The 26061-nt window shown below is 37.4% G+C and overlaps 1 protein-coding gene across 1 annotated transcript in view; it reads left to right on the top strand.

The window, feature by feature from the left end:
* Positions 1 to 26061, top strand: part of ITGA1 (integrin subunit alpha 1) — a 159456-nt gene that overhangs the window by 12549 nt on the left and 120846 nt on the right. The gene's annotated exons all lie outside the window — the stretch shown is intronic.

Genomic DNA, 26061 nt, shown 5'->3' with positions numbered 1-26061 from the left:
ATCTTCAAGAATTCCTGTTTTTAAAAAGTTACATTCTGGAGGCGCCTGGGTGACTCAGCTGGTTAAGTGTCCATCTCTTGATTTCAGCTCTGGTTGTGAGATGGAGACCTGCACTGGACATGGAGCCTGCTTAAGATTTTCTCAGTCCTTCTCCTGCTAATACCCCTCTTAAAAAAAAAAAAAAAAAGAAAAAGTTACATTCTGTACCATTGTCAAGAGTATAAATCTTCATATATGTATAGCGTGAAATATCGAAATAGTGATAGTATATAAAATTTAAAAATTACAAGTTTTTTTCTTTTTTACTATTCTCTAAAAAGCAAAATGAACCATAAGTCTTTGGAAGTCATATTTAGTAGTCTAATTCATTAATATGAATGTCTAATTCAACTGCTGTTCATTAATAAGGAACAACTTGGCTACAGATGGAAACACCTGTCAAGGCAATGTTGTACTGTAAATTTCCATTTACCATCAGGTACTTGTAAACAAAGATTTGTTCCCTGCCCCCCCTCCCAGCACAATAAATGAGAAACTGGCAGATTGTTTCATTTTACTCTAGGTATGAAATACATCAAATTTATTTTGCTATTCTTAGTCCCTCATTTATATGTTAAATTTATTTTGCTAGTTTTTATGTCTGGATTGTTGATTCTGGATTTCATTTTCATTTTTCTCTTACATATGAGTTGGATCTTTTTCCATCCAGATGGCACTACAGTGGCTTTGTAAAACTAATTTTCCCTTACCTCTACCTATTTTCTGTTGTTAACTTTATTTTCCTTTTTTAATCTCTGTGAGCAGTCCTCTTAACCTCAAATTATCTTTAACAGAAGTGATTCATGTATTCTGGAACTGAAATTTCCTTCATTACTAAAAAAGTACACAGATAAATGGTGTATATGTGAATTCCCCTAAGTAATAGCTGTTACTGGGGAAAGGAGTATTGTGCTTTTAAATCAGATAGTTTTCCAAACAAATAAGATTGGATGTTTGTTTTCAGTATCAGAACATGTTGAATTGCATGTAGAATAGGTATTTCTAAGGTGATTCTGAGTGAGGAGAAAGAAACCATTTGCTTGTGCCCAGATCCTGGAAATGGGGCATCTATATTTATATTATACCAATTATTAAGGGTGTTACATTTATCCATTTGGTTTTTAGTGCCTGCTTTGATGCTGGCTTTAGGAAAGACAAGCATGGAAACAAATCACTATTACAAAAGCAACTTGTACAAAGTGTAAGAGAGCACAGTGTTGGAAGGGTCACTTGTAGGAGGAACTTTATAGAGCTGGAGCCAGTAAATCTACCTAAATGGTGAGAAGAACCCCAGAGAGGTTATTGGAAAGAGGAGAGGGGCAGAGTAAGTATACCAATCACATTAGACCCTCTCCATGCCGCAATAAAGAGTGGGTTTGACAATAATGAGAAACCACTGAAAAGTTTAAACAGGAGAATGGCATGTTTGCATTTCACAAATATAACTGTTCCGCAGTATCAAGGATGAATTGGAGGAGGCAAGAGCACTTGTTAAGAGAATGCAAATTAGAAAAACCCTGGGGAAAAGCAATGTTGGCCTGAACAAGGACAGTAACAATAATCCTTGGAACAGGAATGAAAAATCACTAGGCAATATGAAGAGATAGGATCAAAAGGACATAGGCTGCAGATAGTTGTTCAGAGTTAAAAAGTAGACTGTAGGGGTAAGTCTCAGATTTTTTTTGTTGTTGTTTTTAATGTGGGAGAGATGATGGCACAATTCAAAAAGCAAAACAAAAACCAGGAAATACAGGAAGAGAAGCTGGCTTGCAAGGAAAAACATTAAATTCAGTTTTGAATCTTTAGGGCCCTCTGGGTGGCTCAGTCAGTTAAGCATTGGACTCTTGATTTTGGCTCAGTCATGATCTGAGGGTTGTGAGATTGAGCCACAAGTCCAGCTCCATGCTGGGCATAGAGACTGCTTAAGATTCTTTCTCTTCCTCTTCTCTTCCCTGCCCCCCTCCCAACTCTGTCTCTCTCAAAAAAAAAAAAATTTGAGGATGCCTGCAGAACATCTAAAATGCTCTTCCACCAGATTTCTGTATGCTCACTCACTCATTCTCTTAAGGTTTTTGCTAAAAGTTCACCTCTGTGAGGTCTTCCAAGCCAGTCTTTTAAAAAAAGATAACTTCTCCATGATTTCTTTCCAAACCCTTATTTGCCTTACTTTTCTCTATAATGTAGCTGTTTTGCTTATCATCTGTCTAGAATGGAAACTCCATGAGGGCAAGGACTATTGTTTGTTAGGTTCATTGCCGTATCCTTAATGCTAAGAACATTATTAGCACACAGTAGATGCTCAAAAATATTGGTGGGGGCAGGGGGTGGTAAGTGAGTGACAGAATGAATTCATTCAGTCCCTTAGTTAAGGTCCCTTAGAAGGCTCCTGGCTGGCTCAGTGGGTTAAATAAAGCCTCTGCCTTCGGCTCAGGTCATGATCCCAGGGTCCTGGGATGGAGTCCCACATCAGGCTCTCTGCTCAGCAGGGAGACTGCTTCCCCCTCTCTCTGCCTGGCTCTCTGCCTACTTGTGATCTCTCTCTGTCAAATAAATAAATAAAATCTTAAAAAAAAAAAAGAAGGTCCCTTTGTTCATTGTGCACACAGGCCTGAAGTTCAAGAAAAAGCAGTTGGCTGAGGTTAATGATATACCAGTTGTCAGCATAGCATGTAAGTAAACTTGAAATCAGAGAGAGAGAAAAAAATGGCCTCGCAAGAATTAGTAAAGCTAGGGGAAAAGGCCAGGCACAGAAGCATGGGGAAACAGATAATCTCTTTAAATGTTCCTTGACTCTATTATCTATTAAAATTCTTCAAAGTAGAGATGTTTACGTATTTCAATAATTAATATGGTCAGATAATTATTTCCCCCCCCACAGAGCTCTTTAATGTCCTAGAGATAATACAAGTAGAAGAGCCAAAGTGTTGATTACATAGAAGCTGCGTTTTGAAATTTCCTAAGATAAGTTTCTAAATTTGGGGGCAAAAGCCAAATTACTTTTGCATATGGGTTTTAAGTGAGTCTTAATATGCATATATGTTTACAAATTTAGTATTTATAAATTTATAATTTTCTATTTACAAATTTAGTATGTGAAAGTTCCAATTAAAAAAAGGATATAGTAGGGGGTGATAACTCAATTTAAGAGACTTTTTCAGGATATCCATAGCACAGGAATTATTAGCAAATTCTGTCTCAGGTCAGGTTTATAGCAGTATTACTGCTATTGGACCCTTAACTCCTGGGCTCCCTGTCCATGGCATCTTTGATTTTGCTCAGCACACTTCTACTCCCTGCAGAACCACAAGTGTTACAATTGTGGCATGAATTTTGCAATGTTTTGTTTATATTTATTTTAAAAATTGATTTATGGTCAGCCCATAATTTTGTTTATACATATTTTTCAGTAAATGAGTTTCCAAGTAGCAATTTTAGTGAGAACTTGAAGACCAAGTAAAAAAAGAATCAAAACTTCAAATAAAGTTCTTAAAGCCCTAAGTGAAATAGTTGTCTTCATACTGATGTGTCAACATCTTTAAGGTTTATGCAGAGGTTCAGTTTATGTATTCTAGGAGATGTAGTATTTTAGAGAAGTGTTAATCAAGATTTTTTTAAATTAATTAACATATAATGTATTATCTGCTTCAGGGGTACAGGTCTGTGATTCATTAGTCTTACCCTCCCCAGTGTCCATCACCCAGCCACCCCGTCCCACCCACCCACTTCCCCTCCAGCAACCCTCAGTTTTTTTCCTGAGATTAAGAGTCTTATGGTTTGTTTCTTAATGCATGGTGCGCACTGCTGATCAACTGGTAGTTTGGAAGTTTAGTGCAAAAGTGTTCTGAAAAGTCCTAGTGATTTCTAATGGGAGTTTGAGATGCGAGTATAATACTAGTGTGTACTAATGATGCCTTATTTAGAAAAGATTCAGAAGTCAACACTACAGCTGCTTAAGATGCTGGGCAGTAAGATGCGTAGTAATGGTCTTGGAATTTAGCAAGAACAATCTGAGGAGTTACTTAATGTAGTCCTCAGGTAACAGGTAAAGTTCACTAAAAATGAAAAATAAATTGGCCAAATTCATTAAGGAGCTAGTGTAGGAAAACTATAAAAAGCATTGATAAAAGGTAGTTGTTAAGCTGCAGTAGAGATGGTAAAATCTTATTTGTCGTTTTTCTTTATATAGCAAGAATTCTACCTTTCTAGAAGTGTTTGATTTAGTATCACCATCTGTATTCTCATCCATATTGTAGACTGTTCTTTATAGATTCCTGAGTGTAATAATTTGTAAGATAACCCATTTATATTGCAGTATTTAATTTCTGCATTTTAAGAAACATGTCAGTATGTTCTGTTGTGATAAATAACTCTCAGAAAGAAACTGGGATATTGTGAATTTGTTCATTTAAATTGAGGTGAAACTAATGCATTTACTCAAGGAAGATGCACTCTTGTGTGCAATACTTCGTTTGCAAACAAATTTGAGGCTATCATTTTTGCTCTTGACAGTGAATATTTTAATTCTGTAATAAGAGCATCAATATGGGAAAGGTCTTATATTTCCAGGTTCCAATCACTAAAGTTTGTGACATTTAGATAAATTGTGGGGACTTGAAGTACTGCCTTCTTTTAAGTCCCCTTTCTCCAGCCCTTAACATTTCCCACCTTAAAATCCCATCATTTAGAATGTTAGTGTAATGAAACTGTGCCTGCTTTCCATATTGAAAGAAAGTTAAAGGACTTAGAGCTTATTTCAGTTTAGGGTGCCACATTTGGTTCAGAACACCCAAGACTGAGGCAGAGCTGTATCTGGCAGGCTTCAAGCCCAGGAGAAAAATGTCTTTGCAGACACAGTGCCTGGCCACACACAGGGTTGGCTCCACTGCCCCAAATCCAGGAATGGACAACATATGACAATAAAAAAATAAAAATAAAAATAAATTACAAACTTATTGAGGGCCAGGTCTATGGTAGAATACTTTAGAATGAATTATTTAACTCTTTGAAGACTCCTATGAGAAAGATTTTGTCATTACTATTTTCAGGTAAGAAAACTGAAATTAGAAGAGGTTAAATCATTTGCCCCAAATCACATAGCTAGTGGGTGTGATAAGGTACCTACTCAAGGTATAACCTAAAAAATATAGGAATGCCAGTTCATTCCTTAGTTTTATGTTTGGAGTAGATCACATGTGCCTAGAAATGGAAGAATTCTTTGATAACACAATTTTATATAATCAACCAAAGTTTAAGTAATCATTTTATGTTTTTTATTTACCTACCACTATTATTTTTCAGCTCTTTACGAGTCTCAGGAGCTCAAACCTAAGGCACTCTATCTAGAATATAAGAATTAGAAAGTGTATGGAAACTGTTGCAAGATATGTAATAAACTAAGCCCCTCAAGCCTTTAGTTAGCCTCTATTATTATTTCACTGCCAGTTTTAGCAAGCTTGTTTAAAAAAAAATTAAACCTACTCTGTTAATTAAATCTACAGTGTTAAACCTAAACCTAAATTAAAACTGCTATGTTAATTCATACATTATTTCAACAAACACATATTAAAATACATACTAAAATGTCTTAAGTAGCAGGAATGATGCTACTCTTGGATATGCAAAAATAAGAATTTTTTCCCTGCCTTTCATCAGCACATTATATATCAGGGAGAGATGATCCGAAGTGGCCAAGCTGATGGAGGTCACCAGGGTGAGAAATGGGAGTTGACAGCTCAGGTAGATTCTGAAGCTTTATCAAAAGAAGAAGGTCTAGGGCTTAGACTATTTCACTGAAGTGTGAGGACATTACTGTGTTATGGTAATTGATGTTTATATTGAGGAAAAGATTGAATTACATTCCGTGTATCCTGTTAAAAAATCAAGGAAATATAATATCTTTCAAAAGTATTTTCTTCTAAAGCTATTAAAAGATAGTGGTACTTAAAGAAATCTTTAGCTAGAATGATAGTTCCAGATGGCTGGAGTTTTACTAAACCATAAGAGTCTCAATAATAAAACTGAAGTAATTGTTGAAAGATAAATTCTTGTTAAGGAAAAGACTCCAATAGATTTTTAGTTGTAAAATTTATCAGATAGAGATGAGAGGTCCTGTGAGTTCAAGTCTAAGTTCCAGAAGTTTTATGTCTGGAATTTTTCATCAAGTCCTAGTATAAACATTGAGTAGAACTTTTTGTTTGACACTGTTGTGAAAAATTGCTCTGTGAATATAAAACATTTTAATTTTGTATTTCACCTCATTGATCCTGTGACCATAATTTGTAGTTTTTTCTTCCTCTGCAAGTGTACTGTTGACAATGGTAAGAGTCACTTTTTTTAGAGGGAAGTGCTTTAGGTAGAGGAGAAGAAGATTGAAAGTACATTGTAGTACATGCCTCTGAATCATTTAGAATCATGAAAGGCTAATGCTATAAGGAACCTTATCTTATCTGGCCGACTCACTTCATGATACAGATGTAAACTTGAGGCCCAGTTTGGGTAACTTGGTAACTTGTTCAAAGTCACATGAACAGGAATTTTTCATAGGGCTCACATTCCTGTTTGATCCATTCTACCCATTTTCTTGTCACCAGTGCATACTGGGAGGTGGTGAGGGTTGAGAAACAAGGAACGAATTAGGATCTTAGAATGCTTTAAACCCTTCTTATTTATCAACTAATTCATCTTGGAGCAAAGCAATTTCTCTTTTGGGAGCATCACTGAGACCCAGACGTAGCTTTGAAGTTCAGTTGTTCCTTCCTTGGAGGACTATTAATCTTCTGCTAGAAAAAGACCCTGCCTCCTACCTTTCTTCTTCTGAGAATCATTTCATTCTTCTAACAGCCATTTGCTAAGTACCTACTGTGTCCCAGGCACTCCGCCAGCCCCCAGCAATATAAATGAATAGAAAAGATTGCAGTCCTTTTCTTACAGGGAGAGCCAGTCTAGGATGGGGAACAGACAGTAAACAAGCTATCATAGCACTGCAATTTGTGCAGGAACAAGAAATGGGATAGAATATGGGAACTCAGAGGGTGCTCTTAATTCAGGCTGCTTCACTGAGGAGGTGCTATCAGAGCTTAACCTGATAAATTCCAGAAGCCCACATTGATCTTCTGTTATTTGCCAGAGAGATGAGGCAAAGGGAACTGAGGACATTTACCTTTAAAGGCCCTCAGATTTATTTGGTACCTTTTTCTCCTATGTAGTGGTCACTGCAACCCCAAAGCTTTCTAGATGTTAAATATTTACAGTAAAGAGTCAACAAACCTAAGAAGAAGAAACATGGCGAAAGGAGATTACATCACCTCCTACCCTCCAAACTGAGGGGAAAAGGCACAAGTAGAATGAGAAATACGGATCAGGGACCATGACTGAAATGACTTTGAGATTCTGGAACTTTATATTTTCCATGTTTTTGTTATCTCCTGTTTCTCTGTCATGACTAACAGCAAAACAGTTAATCCAGAAAGGACAGCAAAGAAAGGGATGGTGAGAGGGAGAGCATGGGACGTTATGTCCTACTCCACAGTCATTCTTGGAAGAGAGGATGTCCAAAAGAGGGGTGACGGCAGCTACCGCAGGGAAAGGAAAGGAGACTGCTGGCTAGCTGTCCAGAAGGAAGTGACAGGGCACTCGTTTAGGTCTGGGGAGGACCACTGGGGGAAGGCCCAGAGGCTGGACAGTAGGAAGACCTGCTAGAGTCTTTCTTCTTTCTTTCTTCAACATTTTATCCACAGTGTAAAATTCAGGGAAACACCTTCAATAAGTAGTAACAACTTCTCCCTGAAGTAGTATGTATCACTAAATGACCAACGTGGATGGGGTGTAGTGGAAAGAAAGGAAATTTTCTACAGAAGAGAGAAAAGAGCAATAAAAGGAATGACTCTGGCAACAGTCCTCTGACCCTTTGTGTCTCAGTGGTATTCTTAACTGAATGAAAGGAAATGGAGTAACATGTGGAATGTGGGGAAGTATGCAGAGCTGAAGCAAAATTATCTGCCTCATTAAATGTAGCCATATATTTTTTTAAAAAATTAGTCTGTTATCACTGAAACTCAGATACTAAATTTTTCACTCTGGGCCTAACTCCTTGCCTAGAACTTAAGAGAGCTTTAATACGTGTTAGAATTTTTCTTATCTTTCTAGAAATCATCCTCACCCTTATCTGACTCCTAAACTTGCTCTAAGTCACAGTAAAATATAGTGGGAAATGGGGTGAGTAGACAGGAAATATGGAGAAAGACAAGACCTTTTGATAATGGTTTGTTATAGATTTACTCTTAGATTTGCATCTGATGCATGGGTTCACATATATTCTTCTGGATGAATGAGAAACCCTCAGAATCAAGAGTATGGTACTTGAGACTGTGGAAAGGATGTTATGTACCAAAAATTACAATGTAAATTTGAATGCAATTTGCTACAGTTCCCGGAGATCATATATAAGCATTTGCAAAAACATTGCATTTGTGAACAACCAAAATGAATCACAGCAGAAAAAATCATTTTCAGAGGACTCTGTGGCTGTGGCAGGGCAAACATGAGAACTGGCCTGTGAGTCAGGAGATCAGGATGTACCCAGGCCCTACCGTTAGGTTGTGTGACTGAGGAAATCACTTCATTCTTCTGAGCCTCTGTTTTTTCGTCAGTAGAATGAGGAAAGGCAGGTGGCCCTTGATTTTGTAGTTGCTCCTGCAGATCTCTGATTCTACTTGGTACAGTTGCAATAACTGCTTGTTATTTTTAAAAGTTGTATCTTTCCAGCAAAATAAATCTTCAATGATTCTCAGGTTTAAAAAGAATCTATTTTGTGCTGTATTCCAAAAGCTGCCAGATTTTGGGTTTGGCTGATTGTTAATGAGAGCAGCCTGCTAGGAGCAAATTCCAGAGCTGAGGCTCATTTATTTGGAATGCTTTGCCAAATACTCCCATATTTTCAAAGTTGTTGGGGCCTTTAAACCTGAGCATTAGGGGAGAAACAGTGTGCACTTTTTCAATAGGTGCACAAAAATTTTGAAGTTTATAAATATTTTTGAATCATTTGCGACATTCCAATAACATGCCAAGTTGCATAGTCCTGCCACTTTACTCCTTGTTATTTTCCTTCCCTATCAACTGCTTGCTGTCCCAAAGAACTGGATATGAGAAAACACAGGTCTTTATTTCTTCTAGAATGTTCTTTCAGTTTGGCCAGTGGTTCTCAAACCAGGCTGCACATTAAAATCAATGCACATTAAAATCAACCCACATTGCTGACTGGGTTCCATACCAAGGCGAGTCAGAATCCTTGGGAGAAGAGCCCAGGCATGTGTACATTTAAAAATCTCCCCAGGTGTTTCTTATCTTCAGCCAGGTTAAACCATGGCAGGTCATCACCAAGAAAGCCAGGTGGCTTTAATATGTTCTGTGACCACAACGCCAGTCAGCTGTGTTGCTAAGAAAAAGAGATGGAGCATAGAAAAAAAATGTGAAATTGTAGGTTAATTATCTCCACTACTGAAAAGGCAACTTCAAAAAGTTGATGAGTGGAATTTATTTCTTTAGCTTTAGTACGTCAGTATGGGATTTGTCTATACCTTTGTGTATTGACTTGCTATAATAAGTCCACAGTTAGGACTAATATTGACCAATGTGTGAATATTGATGCCTTTTACATGTGTATATGTTACTAGGTACAGTGAGGAAGGGTACGAAAAAGTAGAGAAACTGAATCTCAGTTCTTGAAGGATGGAACATATAAATCTTAGGATGCAAGAATTATGTAAGACAGAACCAGGACAGCAAAATCATGTAATGTACAGAAAGTAATAGCTAAAATTGTTGATAAGAGGAAGATATCACAATTGGCTACACTCACTTGGGAAGATGGTATTTAAGTATGAGCCGCCTTTCTTTTTTATGATTATTTATTTGAGAGAGAGAGTGTGTGAGTAGTGGGAGGGGCAGAGGGTGGGGAAGACAAGCAGAGTCCCCGCTGAGTGGGGAGCCTGATGCAGGTCTCTTGATCCCAGGATCCTGAGATCACCATCTGAAATGAAATCAAATCAGACCCTTACCTGACTGAGCCAGAGTATGGGCCACCTTCTGAGTGTCTTCTTTTACTCGATGGCAGGCAGCAGTGGTAAGAACACTGACCCTGAACTAGAAAATCTTAACTCTACCACAGATGAGCTCCATGACCATGGTCAAGTCATGTTATCTTTGTGATCCTCAAATTTAGATTTATGAGCTTCAACCTGAAAAATGGGAAAAATGATTAAACTTGCCCTATAGAGTTGCAAGGCATTAATGATATGATTTGAGAAAAATACCCGAAAATTAGTAAGAGCTGTATTTAACTTAATTTAATTCCTCCTTCCTTTTGTTTTTTGTTTTGTTTTGTTTGTTTTGTTTTGCTTTGTTTTGTTTTGTTTTTTTACTGTATGTACCACCTGAGTACCAGATCGGCTGTGGAGGTATGATGCAAAAGAAATACTTCATGTCCTTTCTATCATAAATTCCTAGCATCTGCCAAAGATGGTGTGAAAACCAGAAAAAGTGGAGCCACTCCCTCCAGAGTTACCCTCAGCAAGAAATGGGTTAGCCAGATCGTGCTCAGCATTTGTAACATTTTCATTTCTTCATATTCAGATACATATTCATGTCCTGCCTCATTGCATAAAGAATGGAGGTGAAAACCTCACCCTTATAACTGTAATAATCCAATAAAGAAGAGGAACACAGAATAGCACATTTCACTTTTGAAGTTCATGCCAGGAATAGTAACTCGTCAAGGTGACCACTGTGCACACACACACACAACACTAGCCACCCAACTAGGCAGTCCTGGCTCAATCTGCAAGAACGGTAGATACTCACACAGCCCCATGATGCTGAGGCTGGTTCTGTATCAGGCATGACCTGTCATTAAACTCCCAATCAAGTTAAATTTATGCTAGTTCTTAGGTAAACAATGTGTTGTCTTTTCCTCCTTAATTTGCATCTTAATTCCTATGGTACCTATTAATTATTTGAATATCATTCCTCAACTGCTCAGCTTTCTTTATCTGGGGCTTCCACCCATGCATAAGTTATAAACAAATCACAGTTCTCTTACTATTTCTAAGTCAGTTGCAAACAACAGAAAGTAGCTTTGATAATATAAGTAATAATGGAATGTTTTGGACAATGCGGAGACTCAGATAAGAGAGAGGAAGCCACTATCAAACCCATACTACAGAAATGATCTGTGTATGACAATGCAGCTGATGAAATCACTACCCCCAGACAGCCATCCAATCCCCTGGACTTAAAACTCAACCAGAGCTTCTGAGAACAATCTCTAGTGGACAGGAGTAACAGATGGGTTGTCCAGAGGTTGCATGTCCACAATCCATGGACCAGAAAGCAGGATAAAGGGCCATTGTATATTTGCATCTCCATCTCCTACATACTCTGGACTTCCACCTCTCCTCAACTAGGAAGAGTGTGTGGAGAGACAAGAGAACAACAAAATGGCAACTAACCATTGCAGAACAGTGCAAGTAAGAGAACAGTCATTTACTAAATCCTTTACCAAGGCAGCTACTGTACTGGCAGTCCAGATATAGGCCCTGCAGCCAGACTGGAATTGTTCAAATCCTAGCTCAACGACTTGCTGGAAGAAGCAGCCAGTAGCTGGTGCTGAGCCCATGCTGGAACCATGTCAGTCTGATTTCAGGGCCTGAAGCCCCAACACTACTTCACTCAGTCTAGTCAGACAATTATTAACACTTATGTTCCTCATCAGAGCAAAGATGCCAATTTGATTGGAGAAATCTTAGCATCCTTTTCAGGCTTCGTATCTGCTTGGAAAAAAATTACCTAATCATATAAATTAATTGTATAATTGACACCTTTTTTTTCCCCCTTTTACCCATTTTTTTTCCTAAAAAAAAAAAAAGATTCTTTCTAAGAAAAATTACCCTTAATTTTGTGGCTCTTGACTTCAGTTTTCTACTGGGGTCCTGATATTGGAATGGATGTCTGATTCACCAGCACACTTAAGAACCAGCCTTAATGATAGATTTGAAATGATGAATCATTTAAATACTCAAAATCAACGTCCCTAAATTTTCAACCTGAGAAATTGTCAACAAGATTCAGCATTAGTCCTGAGGTTTGATGGAAGTGCAAGGGACTCAGAGAATGCTTGGCTTCTATAGTCTCAGGTCTTCTTGAGGTTCCCTCAGGCCACTGACACGTCTTTCTTTTTCCCTGGCTAATACTCAGTTCTGGCAGGAAATGAAAGTCAGGGAAAAGAAAGGTGATGTTTTACCTCCCCATTCACAACACACACTGGCCTTAGCCTAAATATCATTTTTCAACCCAGCTATTAAAACTCAAGCAGGAAAGAAGAGGAGGTAGCAAATACATCCAGATTTCATGTTGGGCATCAAAAGCTAAGGAGAGTAGCCACAAAAGTTTAAAACAACAAGGTCCATCAGGTTTTTTACTCTCATACAGTTAAATCTAAATTTGGAGGTAAGCCAAAATTAAACATATAAAGCATGCAACACGTCTTGTCTTCCACGTTTCTAAGGTTTCCAGATTTCAAGGATGGGCATAACAGTGAATGGTACATATGTGACCTGAAAAGTTACTCATCCTTTGTCCAAAATTCAAACTTAACTTGGTGTCCAATAACCCTATACTCTCTTTCACACTGCTGATGATGACTGTCTTGGGTAGGAGAGTTCTTTGGGCGGATGTTGGGAGAAGCATTGGTAGGTGTATTTCTGTCCAGGACTGGGTTTGGCTCTAATTTGAGCCTTTGTTGGAAGAATGGAGAAGGACTGATTTCTTCTGTATTTGGAAAACACTGATTGAAGGCTTTCAGCAATAGCTTTTATTCTGAACCACAGTAAAAAAGTAATAATAGTAATAGTAATAATAGTAATAGTAATAATAATCTGTGTTATCGCTGGCTGCAGCAGATGGGGATTTTCTTCAAAGTAATGTTTTCAAGTAGTGTCACCTGGTGGCTAGATTCCTTTCTCTGGATGGAATTAGCACCCTAAAAGCAAAAAGAGATTAGAAATACTTGAGGTGAGGGACATCTGGGTAGCTCAGTGGGTTAAGTGTCTAACTCTTGATTTTGGCTCAGGTCATGGTCTCAGGGTCATGCCCCTGCGTGGGGTTCCGTGCTCAATGCGGAATCTGCTTGAGATTCTCTTTCTCCCTCTCCCTCTGCCCCTATACCCAGCTCACGAACTCTTTCTCTCTCTTAATTAACTAATTAGTTAATTAAAATAAAATCATAAAGGGAAAACAAGTTCTTGGGGTGATAAACTTGTGTCAATTTAGAATCAATTTAGACAGTTTAAAATCTCTCTCAAACCTAACACATTCTAGAACTTTCAGTACTACCCACTAACAAATCATGTCTGTGGAATTTTTCCCATTAAACGTTTAGTCTGATTCAAACCTAGTAAGATGCTAATCTTTGCAAAACTTTTTTTTCCCCTTATTTGGCTTTCTTACTTCTTGTAAAAGTCAATCAGAGTTTAATACACCAGAATTGCTGAATGTGGGCGGAGGTTAAAATTGCTGTGGGCTTAGTTTCAGGAGAACTAGGTCCAAACCTGAATTCTGCAACTAAGTGGTTTTGTGACCTTGGGCATCACTAAGCTATTTTGAGCCTCACCTATAGAGTGAGGGTAATACTACTTGGAAATGTGGGTACAATTAAATTATGGAAACTTTATGTAAACACTCAGTTCACATAGAAGGTGTTTGATAAATGTTAAATCTATGGCCTATTATAAGGGGATTGAGTTGCAAGCTTTGTTAGAGCTTTTATTTAATTAAATACAAAATGAGTGTTAAAGTTTTTATGTCCTGACCAAATAGATATTATCTTTCTCTCAAAGAAACTAAAGTTTCTTAAGTTTCTGATTTGAAAAAGCAGATATCATTCTAGGTTAATAATAGAAATCTGCAAAAATATGCAATTGTGCTTTAATGCCCCAAAGATTAAAAGTAATGCAATCAGAATAACATTTATTTCATCTGCCAGGATTTTGCCCTGTTTCGTGCTTTTGATTTGTTTAACTGTATGAGGTTAAATTGGTACCAGCATGAATGTTTAAAATACTTGTAAAGATGTATTTTGCATATGCAAATTACAATGTGCATATTATAAAAGATTGTTTCAGCTTTATTTGTAGCAGAGGGCAGCAGCCTTTTTTTCTGTAAGGGGTCAAGATAGTAAATTTTTTCAGCTCTGCCGGAAACACGGTCTCTTTAGTGATTATTTAACTCTGCCATTGTAGTGCAAAAGCAGCCATAGATAATAGTAAACTAAAGGGCATGGCTGTGTTCCAGTAAAACTTTATTTACAAATGCCGGTAACGTGTGGCATTTGGCTCATAGGACAGTTTGCTGACCCCTAGCTTAGAACGTGATATAGAATATATTTTCTAATTAGGCATAATTAAGATAACTTACTGATGCGCAAAATTTATGAATATACATCCATAAGTTATTAATCAGTAATTATATAAAAATAACCTTAAGTATATGCACTTATTCCTTGAGCATCATAACTTGCTAAGTTTAAAAAAAATAGTGTGGTTTTCCAAGTATATTCAGTTGCTTTGCTAGCAGGTAAATCACAGTGTAATCATCTTGCATTTCACTATACTTTTTGAAGTTCTAACCTGGATCCATGTGTACATGCTTTATTGTTTTTCTGTGTTAGGCAGGCTTCAAAATTGGACTCAAATCCATTATTACTTGAATGTCCAGGACAGGATTTCCTTCTGCTGCACAAGAATATTTTGTGAATTTCCTGGGAAATGAATTTCCTGGAAGAACGTGGCTTACCTGACAGCATCTGAGCCATTGTGTTCTAAGGAATTTCCTGCAGGGATTAAACCCATTTGGTTTAGGCCTTGGTGTTTTATAACTGTTTCCCACAATCACCTGAAACAATGTCTTTTAAGAATGTGTTTGTGTGATTCCTTCCTCCAGGAAGAAATTGAAAGTAATGAAATGCCTAGACCATTAGAGAATTTTGAGAATTAGAGAAGGCATCTCTTTTTGCCATAATAATATAAGAAACCAACTCAATCCTCAGTGCCTTAACAAAGCATCCAGCATTTACATGAACATTAGAAGGGCATCTAATCTCTCACCATTTAGAGATTCTAATTTCAATTTTATAAATTCTAATTCTGTTGTATTTTGAGAATATCTAGGAATCAGAAGGTTTATGCAAGAGTAATAACAGGGTAAACACAATTAGTTGTCAAAAGAACCCAAATATCATTGGCTTACTACTGACTTTATTTCTTCCATATATCTCAGTCCAGTGTGCGTTGGATGGTCCCACTCCATCTTGTACTATGCCATCAGGAATACATACCTCTAAAATCATAGCAGAAGGGAAGAGAAGGGTGTAGGTAGGAAACAGCACTGCCTTGGCAGAGGGGACACATTATCATTTCTACTCAGCATTCATTTACCAGAAATGGCCCACGTGGCTCCCACCTACGTGCAAGGAAGACTGGTAAATATGGAGGAGCCCATGGATGTTTGGTGATGATTGGTGAGCCCTGCCACAGAAAAACATTTAAAGCACTGGGTTTTGAGCTGAGTCCAAAAAGTCAATCAGATAAGAACTGATAAGAAACCTATAATATTATCACAGTTTTCATTTGCTTGGTTGTGACACGAGCATATGTTGAGTATTTGCTACATTCTTCTTGTTTCCCTTGTCTAAGGTAGTTGTGTTTAAAATTCTCTGAACCTTTAACTTAATGGACAAATGAAACTCTTGTCTAACTATATAATCCTTAATATCCATACCATGAAATATACCCTTTGTATTGATCACCTACTTACTAAGTGTGTGTGTGTGTGTGTGTCTTGTTACTTCAGTTACAGTCACTACAGGAAAATAATTATATATCAGTGTGTATTGAATAAGTAAGTGTTGGTTGATAAATAGATAAATAGATAAACTCTATTTATATATACTGCTATACACTGGTGAATTTGCTGAACTCGTGTTCAGTAAACTTTGCTAGCATTCAGTAGCATGAAGACTACTTTGCAGTTTGCTTTGCAGTTCTAGACTGCTGAGGGATTTTAGTTTAGTTAGGGATTTTAGTTTAGATTTAGTTTGGCTCTTCAAAGTACATCCAATGGACCAAAGTGGGAAATCTGTCGTGGGATCCAGGAGCCTATATTTAAAAACCTATGTGTTTAGGCTACTTTCTGCTCCACCACCACCCACCCACCTCCACCCTCCCCGCTTCTGAGTGAAAATGGCCCTATTGAAACTCTTAAAAGAAAAATAAAGTTATTCTGTTCAGGTACATACATGTTGCTGTAATCAAATTAGCTCATATGTAGTTGGCATACATAGGGCAATGGTGTCACTATAATGCAGTTTTCCCACCAAGTACCAGCACCTGAATGCCAAGTACACTAAGAGTTGGATACCGCAAGTATGGACTAATACAGTCTGTGTGCAATGTCCGTTCTCCGTCCATTCTTCTTCTTGGCTTACTTTTGCCATATGTGTGAATTCTTGGAAGGGCTTATTAATTAATGGTCAGCCCCACACTCAGTTCACTTTCCTTTTGTCCCCATAACTCTACAACCTCAATATTTTCTTACTCCCCTCCACTGAAGCCCTTGTATTTAGCATAGCATTTATTTGTGAGGAATGTAACATGCCTTTACAATCACGCTAGTATTTTTATTTGGGTTTTTAGTGGTTTTGTTTGTATTTGGTTAAAAAGTTGTGTAGGTTTTGAGTAGGCTGCTCCAAATCTATTTTTATCACAATCTCTATTATTTTGACATGAGACTATAGAAAACATGAGGTTGCTTTTAGGAATGGTTATATCACATTATAGTAGACATGCCTGTATTCTTACAACTTCGATTGCATACAGTTTGTGGAATAGAAGAATGCCAATGACAAAATTTGTCCTGGGCCTTTTTGCAAAGTTCCCATATGGAGGCAGTTTTCCGGTCTTTTATCCTTTATATTTTAGAGTGCTTTAGATTTCCCAAATGGTGTTCACATACAGAATCTCATTTCAATCCCAGAACAATACCACAAAGATCATTATTAGCATTTCTACTTGACAGACATGGAAACTGAGGTTGAGGTTCGGAGAGAGAGAAATGTTTTGCCTAAGGTAGACTGGTCCCAAAATTCTGACTCTAATTAGTTATTCTATTCAAATAAACATATTTTGAGTACCTATTTTATACAAGGCACTGGAGATAGAGATAAATAAGATGAAACCTAGCCCTCCTCCAGTAGCTTTCCCCCCTCTTCCTCCCATTGATGTAGGGACTCTTTTCAGCTTGGGCTGGGTGGGACCAGGTAATTTGCCCCATCCCAGAGAAGCAACAGCCTTGCTAGTTTCCTTGAAGAGCTGGCAGCTCAGTACCCTGGCTGCTGTAGACAGGCTGAGGGACACTTTAGAGAGGCTCCCGATCAACAGGCCTCAGCCTGTGGCCAACTGGAAATCTGTCACTTGACTGTGCTCCCTCTCCAGTCCCTCCCCTATTCTAGCCTCTAACCACGACATTGTTTTACCCATGGAAACACAGCTGCAGACTGAAGGCTTGTTTCCTCTAATCTTTCTGCCTTTTGTGAGCTGTAATTACATCCCAGGATGCACAGTGAAGCAATAATAAACCATTGCTTCATGTGCTCCATAGTGTGGGATACAGAGCTGGTAACTCAATGAAGAGCAACAAATTGTCATCTCTGGGTTCCCTCATTAAACTAGCCATGTCTTAGGCAAGATTTTTCAACTGCTTGGGCCTCGGTGTTCTCTCATCATTTAAGGACACTGTCCTGCTTAAGTGATCTAAATAAGGCTTTTTTCCAGCTGTGGCCTTCTGAGATTCTTATTCAGTGTATGCTCAAAGGAGGGTTCCAAGGAGCCAGGTTCAAAGAGCTTTATGGTAAGAGAGGTCTCTTAGTTGTGCTTTCCTGAGATCCTTCTGAATCTTAGACATGCCTTACAGCTAAATCCAGACAGAATGATGAAAATGAAAGCACCTGGTTTGCATGGAGTTTTTAAGCATTTTATTATATTATTTTTATTGAGGTATAATTGGCATATAATGTTATATCAGTTTCAGATGTACAACATAATATTTTGATATTTTTATTTAAGCATTTTAAATTATCATAAATTAAAAAAAAATTTTAAAACTATTGTAGAAAGTACAGAGTCATTTAAAATACACAGACATTGGGCCCCTGGGTGGCTCAGTCAGTTAAGCACCTGCCTCTTAAACTCAGATCATGATCCCAAGGTCTTGGGATCAACCCAGACTGGGCTCCCTGTTCAGCAGGAAGTCTACTTCTTTCTGTCCATCTGCTTCTCCCCCCACTTCTGCTCTCTCTCTCGCTCACTCTTGCTCTCAAATAAATAAATAAAATCTTAAAAAAAAAAAAAAAAAGGCAGGGGGTGCCTGGGTGGGTCAGTAGGTTAAGCCTCTGCCTTTGGCTCAGGTCATGATCTCAGGGTCCTGGGATCAAGCCCCACATCAGGCTCTCTGCACAGCAGGGAGCCTGCTTCCTCCTTTCTGTCTCCGCCTGCCTCTCTGCATACTTGTGATCTCCATCTGTCAAATAAATAAATAAAATCTAAAAAATAAAGAAAAAGGCAGTACCTTTAAAAAAATAGAAAAATAAAATACAGTGATATTAATAAAGAAAATAAATATTTTTGAGACCAGGTCAAATTATTTTTGATCAATAAAATATTAGAGAAGACAATCATTTTCAAAATTAATGAAAGACCTATATGTAATATTCAAAATACTATCAATTTCATTACTGCATTAAAAATATCTAATCACAAACTTTGAACTGTATGCCTTTATAGTGACACTGAAGGTTATTTTATTCTCTTTGACACCCCAGGCTTTTCCTGCTGTAGGAAAACAGAGCTCACGTATCTCCAGAGATCTCTTCTATTTGTAGTTTTGATCCCATGATACTGCTTAGACAGAACCCACAACCGGTTAAATGTTTATTTACTTGGTCAATGTTTAGCCTGTGGTTGAGCATTTATATCCTAATGGGGACTGAGAAAGCAATACAGAGTGGTGAAATAAGACAAAGGAAGAAAAATAATTGGAAACCAGGGGAAAACATGGGAAAAGGAAGCAGAAAGGATGAAGAGTGCTTTTACCGTTTCTTTTTTGTTTCTCTTGAATGCTTAGAAAATAGAATACATATTTGTATGCCTGTAGTAGCTTTACAAAGAAATTAAACATATGAGCACTTGTCTATTTATTCCACAAATATACAAAATATCATTAATATGTTCTATACTTCCCAGATAGATGGTATGTCAGATGTTTGCAGAGTTATAGCTTGAAGAAAATGTACCCGGCCTTAAGTGCTGTGTTTGTTTTATATTTTCATACTCAGTGGTCTGTGACCTAATTTCTTTCAGCCCTGACCATGCTTTGTTCTATGGGTTAAAAAATATATATGCATATATTCACACACACACACACACACACACAATTATAAATCACGTATCAAAATACATTTAAATATGTACCTGAAGCATCCAAATTTTAATATCTATCCTAATTTGTTTTTCCTTTTGTCTTCCATTGAAGATAAAATAGCTGGGGAAGTTGTTCACTCTTAATGGGCTGATTAGTAACCAAGTAAAACATACTGTACTTTTACCTAATGCAATGGCAGGAAGCCCAATTTGCAGAATGTCCAATTACACAATCCTGTATTAGTCACCAAAGAAAAGCATTTATATTTTATTGTTTTAAATAGAAAAAAAAAAAAAGGATGGAAGATTCTTTAAAAAGCAAACTGTGTCTCACACATTGAGGGCTTTCATCCATTTAGAGTTTATTTTTGTGTATGGTGTAAGAGAATGGATGGATATCATTCTTCTGTACATTGCTGTCCAATTTGCCCAGCACCATTTATTGAAGAGACTCTTTTTTCCATTGGATATATTCTTTTGATTTGTCAAAGATCAGTTGACCATAGAATTGAAGGTCCAGATCTGGACCCTCTATTCTGTTCCACTGGTGTATGTGTCTGTTTTTGTGCCAGTACCATGCTGTCTTGGTGATCACAGCTTTGTAATATAGCTTGAAATTGGGCAATGTGATGCCCCCAGCTTTGTTTTTCTTTCTCAACATTTCCTTAGTGATTCAGGATCTTTTCTGGTTCCATAAAAATTTTAAGATTGTTTGTTCCAGCACTTTGAAAAATACAATTGATATTTTGATTAGGATGGCATTGAAAGTACAGATTACTCTAGGCAGCATAGACATTTTAACAATGTTTATTCGTCTAATCCATGAGCATGGGATGTTTTCCATCTTTTTGTGTGTGTGTGCCATTTTTTTGTGTTTTCTTCAATTTCTTTCATAAGTGTTCTGTAGTTTCTAGAGTATAGATCCTTCCTGTCTTTGGTTAGTTTTATTCCAAGGTATCTTGTGATTTTTGGTGCTATTGTAAGTGGAATTGATTCCCTTATTTCTCTTTCTACAGTTACATTGTTAGTGTGTAAGAAAGCAACTGATTTCTGTGCATTGATTTTGTATCCTGCCGCATTACTGATCTGCTGTATGAGTTCTAGTAATTTAGGGGTGGAGTCTTTTGGGTTTTCCACGTAAGGACAGGAATCCATCACAATCCTAAAGAACATAGGCAGTAACCTCTTAGACATCGGCCACAGCAACTTCTTTCAAGACACGTCTCCAAAGGCAAGGGAAACAAAAGCAAAAATGAACTTTTGCAACTTAATCAAGATTAAAAAAACTTCTGCACAGAAAAGGAAGCAGTCAACAAAAAGAGGCAACCCACAGAGTGGGAGAAGATATTTGCAAATGACAGTACAGATATAGGGGTGATATCCAAGATCTATAAAGAATTCTCAAACTCAACACCCAAAAAACAAATAATCCAATCAAAAAATTGGCAGAAGACATGAACAGACACTTCTCCAAGGGAGACATACAAATGGCTAACAGACACATGAAAAAATGTTCATCATCATTAGCCATCAGGGAAATTCAAATCAAAACCACATTGAGACACCACCTTATACCAGTTAGAATGACAAAAATTGACAAGGCAAGAAACAACAAATGTTGTTGGAGAGGTTGTGGAGAAAAAGGAACCCTCTTACATTGTTGGTGAGAATGCAAGCTGGTAGAGCCACTTTGGAAAACAGTTTGTAGGTTCCTCAAAAAGTTAAAAATAGAGCTACCCTATGACCATTGTACTACTGGGTATTTACCCCAAAGATACAGATATAGTGAAAAGAAGGGCCACATGCACCCCAATGTCCATAGCAGCAATGTCCATAATAGCTAAACTGTAAAAAGAGCTGAGATGCCCTTCAACAGATGAATGGGTAAGAAAGATGTGGTCCGTATATACAAGGAAATATTACTCAGCCATCAGAAAAGATGAATACCCAATTTTTGCATCAACATGGGTGGAACTGGAGGAGATTATGCTAAGTGAAATAAGGCAAGCAGAGAGTCAATTATCATATGGTTTCACTTATTTGTGGAATGTAAGAAACAGCATGGAGGACATTAGGAGAAGGAAAGGAAAAATGAAGGGGTTGGAAATCAGAGAGAGAGATGAACCATGAGAGACTCAAATTCAGGAAACCAACTGAGGGTTTTAGAGGAGAGGAGGGTGGGGGGATGCATTAGCCTGGTGATGGGGATTAAGGAGGGCACGTATTGCTTGGAGCACTGAGTGTTATATGTAAACAATGAATCATGGAACACTACACCAAAACCAATGTTATACTGTGTGGTGACTAACATAATAAAAAAGGCAAACTGAGTAAAAGGTACACAGGAACTCTTATGTATTATTATAATGGCATGTGAATCTATAAGTACTTCAAAATAAAAAGTTTAACTTAAAAAGCATACTGTTCTTTATAAAGAACTTCTCAAACTCAACACACACAAAACAGATAATCATGTCAAAACATGGGCAGAAGACATACAAATGGCTATCAGAAACATGAAAAAATGTTCATCATCACTAGCCATCAGGGAGATTCAAATTAAAACCACATTGAGATACCACCTGACACCAGTTAGAATGGCCAAAATTAGCAAGACAGGAAACAACGTGTGTTGGAGAGGATGTGGAGAAAGGGGAACCCTCTTACGCTGTTCATGGGAATGCAAGTTGGTGCAGCCACTTTGGAGAACAGTGTTGAGATTCCTTAAGAAACTAAAAATAGAGCTTCCCTATGACCCTGCAATTGCACTACTGGGTATTTACCCCAAAGATACAGATATAGTGAAAAGAAGGGCCATCTGTACCCCAATGTTCATAGCAACAATGGCCACAGTTGCCAAACTGTGGAAAGAATCAAGATGCTCTTCAACGGATGAATGGATAAGGAAGATGTGGTCCATATACACTATGGAGTATTATGCCTCCATCAGAAAGACTGAATACCCAACTTTTGTATCCACATGGACAGGACTGGAAGAGATTATGCTGAGTGAAATAAGTCAAGCAGGAGAGTCAATTATATGGTTTCACTTATTTGTGGAGCATAACAAATAACACAGAGGACATGGGGAGATGGAGAGGAGAAGGGAGTTGAGGGAAATTAGAGGGGGAGATGAACCATGAAAGACTATGGACTCTGAAAAACAATCTGAGGGTTTTGAAGGGGCGGGGGGTGGGAGGTTGGGGGAGCCTGGTGGTGGGTATTATGGAGGGCACGTATTGCATGGAGCACTGGGTATGGTGCATAAACAATGAATTCTGTTACACTGAAAAGAAATTAAATAAAAGCATACTGTTTTATGTTTAAGGTGAGTAATTGAGATGCTTTGTATTTTGTTTCTTGTGGTAAAGTATATGTAAAATAAATTTTACCACTTACCCATTTTATATTTTTAATATAAATATAATATTATATGTAATTTATAGTATATATATAAACTATATAGTAAATAACTATTTAAATTTAAATAACTATTTAAATAACTATAAATAACTATAGTATATATATAAGCTATATATATACTATAAATTATATATAAATATAAACAATATATAAATATATATAAATATAATATTTAATATTAATATAAATTTATATGAGAGAGAGCACAAGCGGGGGCGAGGGGCAAAGGGAGCGGGAGAGCAGACTCCCCCCACCTTGAGTACAGAGCCCGACACAAGCTCCATCCTAGGACCCTGAGATGGTGACCTGAGCCAAAGTCAGATGCTTAACTGACTGAGCCACCCAGTGCCCCTACTATTTAAGCATTTCAAAGTTATAATTTAGTGGCAGTAAGTACATTTACAATGTTGTGCAGCCATTACCACTATCTATCCATTCCCAGAGCTCTCTCACCACTCCAAGTGAAGCAATTACTCCCATTTCCCCCTCTTCTGAGGCCCTGAAAATCACAAACCTGGTTGATTCATGTTGCAATGTGTATCGATACTTCATTCTTTTTTATAGCTGAATAATACTATATGGTCATATCATATTTTGCTTATCCATTCATCAATTGATAGACATCTGGGTTGTTTTCATTCTTTGGCTATCATGAATAGTAATACTATGAATAATAATGTATAAGTTTTTATGTGGACCTATCTTTGGGGTATTAGACTTGGAGGTGGAATTTTTGGGTCATATGGTAGCTCAATGTTTAATTTTTCAAGGAACCGCCAAACTGTTTTCCACAGCAGCTACATGATGTTACATCTCCATCAGCAATATATCAAGGTTCTAATTACTACAAATAATTGCTACTAATTATTTCACCCATTTTTAATTGGGTTGTTTGCCTCTTCGCTGTTGAGTTGCTTCTTAGTTTTAAAGGAAATGGACTCCAAAAGGGCTTCAGTTGTGCTGAAAAGTTTCCTTTTCCAGATTTGGGTGGCAGTTACCTGAGTGTTTTAATTTGTGCCCTTATGTACATGTGTAAAAAATGAGGATATGTGCCCTTTTCTGAATGTATTTATTTCCTAGGACTATTGTAACAAATTACCACAAACACAGAGCCTTAAAGGGATAGAAAATTTGGCTAGCATCAAAAAGACAAAATAATAAATGCTGGTGAGAAGTGGAGAAAAGAGAACCCTTGTGAACTCTTGGTGGGAATGTAAATAGGGACAGTCAATATGGAAAACAGTATGGAGATTCCTTAACAAGTTAAAAACAGAACTACCATACGATCCAGCAATTATACATCTGGAATATAGGCAGAGAAAATGAAAACACTATGTCAAAGAGATATCTGCACCTGCATGTTCATAGCAGCATCATTTATAGTAGCCAAGATGTGGAAACAACCTAAGTGTCCATTGACTGAGGGATGGATAAAGATGTCTCTCTCACACACACACACACACACAGAGGAATATTATTCAGCTATAAAAAAAAAGAAGAAAATTCTACCTTTTGTGACAACATGTATGAACCCCGAAGGCATTATGCCCAGTGAAATAAGTCAGACTGAGGAAAACAATGCTGTAGGCTCTCACATGTGGAATATCAAAAAAACAAAATTAACAAACAAAACCTAACTCACAGAAAAAGGGATCAGATTTGTGGTTACTAGAGGTAGAGAGTAGGGGGAGAGAGGATTGGATGAAGATGGTCAAAAAATATGAACTTCCACTGATAAGATAAATAAGTACTGGGGATGTAATGTACAACATGATGTCCACAGCTCACCTTGCTCTATGGTATGTATTGAAGTTGTTAAGAGAGTAAATCAAATCCCATGAGTTCTCATCACAACAGAAACATTTTTTCCTCTCTCTCTCTATAGAAACTGGAAAGGAAAAAAAAGTAAAAAGAAAAACCCAGAAATTTATTCTCTCACAGCTAGAGGCTGGAAGTCCGAAATCAAGCTATACTCCCTCTGAAGGATTTAGAGAAGAGTCTTTCCTTACCTTCTCTAGTTTGTGGTAGCTGCTAAAATTTCTTGGCATTTCATGGCTTGTAAACACATTTCTCTAGTCTCTACCTGTCTTCACATGTCTTCTCCTCTGTGTTTCTGGTTCTAGGTATCCCAAATCTCCCTCTCCCTTCTTTTATGAGGATAGCAATCAGTGAATTTTAGGCGCACTCTAAATGCAAGATGATCTCATCTCAAGACCCTTAACTTAATTACATCTGCAAAGATCCTCCTTCCAAATAAGGTCACATTCACAGACGCCAGAGGTTGGGACTTTGGACATATTTTTGAGGGAACACAATTCATCCCCCTATACTGAACATATGTCATGCTTCAATTTAAAAAAAATAAATAAAAGTCTTTAAGGAAAAAAATGGCAATTTTTAAAAAACTGTGGTAATCTGAGTTTTTGTGACAAAGTCCTATAGGTTAGGGAGAGAAAGAAAATCCTATATATTTGCCACCCTGTAAAGGAGAAATTCTTAATCAGTTTTGAAAACTGTCTTCAATGATTGTGATTCTGAAAAGAACTTTCTCTTTTTTTTGAGTTCTTTTAAATTTAATTTTATTTTTTCAGTGTTCCAAGATTCATTGTTTATGCACCACACCCAGTGCTCCATGCGGTATGTGCCCTCCTTAATACCTACCACCAGGACTTTTCAAATAAGGCTTTCAAAGGACATTTATGTGGGTTTTTTTTTTTTTTTTCCTTTGAGAGGAAGCTAATGAGAACAGTACCATATTCACATAGAGAGAAAATACTTTTTAAGATATTAAAGGATTTGGGGGTTTTTTGGTATTGCCAAATGCAGGACTCCATTAAAATGTCCAGAAAGCATATCTGTGTATGTGTGTGTGTGTTCACACTGTTACACATGATACACTCTTATTATTTTTTTTTTTGGTAATTGTTGTTTTTATTTGTTTTTGCTTTTGTCAACTATGAATGATTAAATCATTGTTATTGTTGAGACTTGGGCCTTTGACCATTGTGATCCTCAACTTTGGTAGGGTTTGCAACTGGCTGAGGGTTCAGGTCATAAAGGCATATTATCCTAACAC

The sequence above is a fragment of the Martes martes genome (genome assembly GCF_963455335.1).
Source record: "Martes martes genome assembly, chromosome: 5".
NCBI lineage: Eukaryota > Metazoa > Chordata > Mammalia > Carnivora > Mustelidae > Martes > Martes martes.
Note: the sequence above shows the minus strand (reverse complement) of the source record. Positions and strands in the feature narration are given on the sequence as shown.